This window comes from Brassica oleracea, chromosome C2 (assembly GCF_000695525.1).
Source record: "Brassica oleracea var. oleracea cultivar TO1000 chromosome C2, BOL, whole genome shotgun sequence".
NCBI classification, from domain to species: Eukaryota; Viridiplantae; Streptophyta; class Magnoliopsida; order Brassicales; family Brassicaceae; genus Brassica; species Brassica oleracea.
The window spans coordinates 11,740,072-11,744,319 of NC_027749.1; positions in this window are offsets into that span (position 1 = coordinate 11,740,072).

Here is a 4,248-nt window from a genome sequence, read left to right on the forward strand (position 1 = left end):
TTGCCTGGTCGGGTGATTCTGGATCACTTTTTATGGAGCTCTCGGGAGCGTTCTGAGCTTTCTTAGCCCGCTTAGGGTTGACCGCGGGGGTGTTCCGAGTTTGTCGTAGTTTATGCTCGGCCAAGAAGCAGAGCCTAGACTGTTTCTGGCATCCCTAGATTACCGTTGTTCCGTTTGGAGTTGGGAACTTGATGCCAAGGTGTTAAGTCGACGGTACCGCTTTCATGGCATTGATCCAAGGAGTTCCCATGATGACATTGTAGATGGCCGGGTTATCGACTACCACAAAGTCAATGATTTTCGTCACCTCTTTAGCCTTCACTGGGAGTTTGATTGATCCGAGGGTCATTGACGTTGCACCTGAGAAACCGGTGAGAGGTTTTGGTTCTGGGTCGACTTCTCCGAGTTTGATGTTCATCCTCCGGAGGGTATCGCGGAAGATGACGTTGACTGTGCTTCCCGTGTCGATAAGGATCCTTCCCATTTACAGGTCTCGGATTACCAGATCGATAACCAATAGGTCGCAGTGAGGTTTGTCGATTCTGATTGTTTCCCGCTCTTCGAAGACGATCGTATCGTTAGGGGCGTCGTCGGTTGGGGACCGAGCTAGCCAGCTTGAACTCGTCTCATCCTTCCGTCCATAAGCTTTGATCGACGAGATCGAATCGCGATAAAATTGCGATCCCCCGATGATCATGCTCACCCTTCGATGGTTGCTGTCGTTTCCTTGGTCATCCTGCCTCCTTCAGCGTTTCTCGCCCGAATGATTTTCGCGGGTGTCGTTTTCGGGGGACTCTTTTTCAGTTTTGGGAGGGCGATCGGAATCCAGGAGGAGGTCTTTTATGCATGTGACCTTCGAAATTTTGCCGGCGAGGAGTTTCGCAGCAAGCCTTGCGCCGAAAACCTTGCAGTTCATAGTGGAAAGACCTTTGGTCTGGTGGAACTCGCAGTAGGAATTATCCTTGAACTGGTTTCTGGTCCATGTATTTCTGGAAGTCTTTCCCTGTTCGGAGTTGATAGCGTAATTATGCTCGCCCTGGAAATCTTCTCCCTCGTGGTGGACATACCTGTCGTTACGAGGGTTTTTCCTTCTCGCGGACGTCTTATGCGGGTTGTACTTCTGGGAGAGGAATTTCATCTCTTCTTCCATCATGATGAAGTTTGTTGCCTTGTGAAGAGCGTCCTGGATTGTTCTCGGTTTTTCAATGGATATTCATTGCCGGAGTTTCGACATGTACCAGAGAGTTTTTCGCAAAGCATCGACTGGCACTTTGTCGCTGATTCCAGTGACTCTTTTCATTACCAGCTTGAACCTGTTCATGAATTCGCAGAGTGGTTCGTCTTCTCTTTGAGATAGACTCCAAAGGTCGACGTCTGAGGTTTCCCTGTCCATGAACATGAAATGCTGTTTGAGAAACTCCGAGGCGAGCTGACGGAAACTTCCGATGGTGTTTCGTTTCGACGAGAAAACCATTCGAGCGCGGCCCCTTTAAGATTTTCGACGAAGAGGAGGCAGTAGCCAGCGTTTTGTTCGCGTTCCTTGATTTTGCACCTTCCCATCGCGATCTGGAAAGACTGTAGATGCGACTTCGGGTCGGTGGTGCCATCGTGGACGGGAAATTTGATCTTCCTAGGATCTGAGATGTTAGTTTCCGTGATCCGGGCAGTGAACGGAGTTTTTCGCGCTTCCTCGAGAAGTCTGTCGATATCGGGTGCAGCGCTTGTCGCGTGGTGAATCTGCGATGTACTCGCGGAGATTATGGATCTCATCAGGATTTCTAGCAGCCTTGCGAGCCAGTCGGCGTTGGCAGCGGTGGATCCGATCCTGATTCTCGACCAGTTCTTCCTGCTCTACCCAATAGAGGTTTTCTTCTTCATCTGTCATGGGCTTTTCGAACGACGCGTCCTGCCGAGCGGACTTGCTTCATGTTCTTCTTGAATGGACGTCTGCACCTCCGTGTGAGTCATCGGACTGGTCGCTTATGTCCAAATCGATCTGCTCAAAATCGCCTCCTTCGTTGCTCCCAGCGGGAGGTGGAAGGTTCTCTGCGGTCGGTTGTGCGCCTAGCGGAACTGTTTCGTAAGGATTCTGACATGAAGAATCCTTGTCTGCCCGTGTGGCCCGATTGCTCGGAGTCTCAAAATCGAGTCTTTTGTCGCTGCGGGCTCTTGTGGCCCTGCGCGGGTTTTTACTCTTGGCCTTCGCCGTTAAGGTCTCCACCTGTTTTAGGAGAGAGGCCACGAGCTTTCGTTGTTCGTCCGACTTTTTCTGAGCGGAGGCGAACATTTCTTCCATCTAATCCAGTATCACGGCGTTCGTAGTGACCGTGGATACGTTTCCATTTGGAGTTCTGTCAGCGTTGGAATTGACGAAAGTCCTGTCGTGCGTTTGCTTGTCTTTGTCAGCGTCGATCGTCATACATGACTGAGCGTGCGCGGTTGCGTGAGAGATAGATCCGTACCCCCTCCTTCTAGCGCCAAACTGTGGGAACCGGAATTCACACCGTCGAGATTTGTTAATCAGAGGAAAGCAAAGCTAACCTAGCCTTCCCTGAAGGTCTCGATTATCTGTTGGGGCACACATAACACAATCAATATGAAAGAGTCGAAAGTAATAAATCGTAAAAGAGCGAAAAGAGAACAAAGAGGTCTTATTTCCGAATTCGCGTTTGAGCGTGAACAGCAGGTTAGATATTAGGCCACGAGAGCTGTCGGTACGTTCGCTAGTCTAGCCACCTAAGTTTTAACCTAGTCGAGTCGCAGCTCGATACTAGAAACGGAAAAATGCATAAATTGCTTTAAGTATTAAGTTTTCTCTGAGAAATCTCTCCTATGCTCCTCGCCTTAAGCCTTCCTTATACATTTTCTCTAGGTCAGTTTGCACCTTTTCCTGGGCCGGATTCGTCGCGAGGCGGCCTTTTCCATATTTCGTCACCCTTCATGATTATCTTCGAAAACTTGACATTTATCTTTTCCTGCGAATAAAAAATAGACTGTCATATCAGCCTTAGGCTCAATCCTGTTCTAAAATCGCAAGTGGGCCGTTTAGCCGCGGTTCAGGCCCCTTTTGGGCCGTTTTGGGACTTAGACGTTTTTACGATTTTTCCTAAGAAACAGCCGTTGGTTTTTCCAAAATGATTCCAATTCCCCGTATAGTTAAGGCAACTGGTGTTCAAGCTAACCATAGCCGTTTATTACGGCAGGCAGGAATCCATTTCGACGTTGATAATCCTAAGCGAGACGAGACATTGGTATTGCGTTCAAGGGCCCGAGGATTGTGTTACGGGAACTTAGACGAGGATGCACGATTTCAGGACTGGAGGTCGGTCCTCGCCCATGGGCGAGGTGACCTCGGTGCGGGTCTCGTCCTCTCCCATGAACGAGGTGACCTCGGCGCGGGTCGTCCTCGCCCATATGAGCACAAATATTAAACCTTTTTGAACTATACAGGAAATTTCTAAAAACAAACCAATATTAACAAAATAGGCCAAATATTTGCAGATATCGACGGATCTAGTTTTGGCTACATTATTATAGTTGTTTTGACAAGATTTTCTGCAAAGTGATTATGAAAAGTTGTGTTTGATTATTTTTCATTTCATGTATAGTTGTTTGGGAAAGCTTTCATAGAAAGTTATGATGAAAATCTTATTACATCAGTTATGCCTTATGATGGTTGTTTGGTAGAGTTTATGTGCATAGTTGTTTCGAAAAGTTCTTAGGAGAAACAGTTTTATGAAGTTTTACTTCGAGAGTTACTCAATTTGATTTATAATCAAATTTTATATGTAGGAATATGTTGTATACATTATACATATATAGTTTTTGGTGACTGGAAACTGAAGAATTAAATGACACTTTTCGGTTGATCAAACGAAAGAGAATAAATTGCTTACTTTAGTGGATGATTTGTCGTATGAAAGATGTTTAAAGAAGAATACAAGATTGATTGTAAAGATATTCAATTGATTTATCTATTGCAGGAGGTAATGGTAGAGAATATGCAAAATGAAACACCACATGCGTAATAAGAAGATGCATTAAGACTATTAGTTACATAACAAGTGAAAATTGTCAAATATGACTCACAACTTGATTTCAAACACAAAGGTTAACCCAAACTTGAAACAAATGCAAAAGTAACCTAAAAGGGTATTGAAATTACAACCAACCCCTTGTGAATAAACAAAAAAACCAAAAATTTTTTACGTTTCTAACCCCCGTAAGTCGTCTGCCCAGACGACTTTC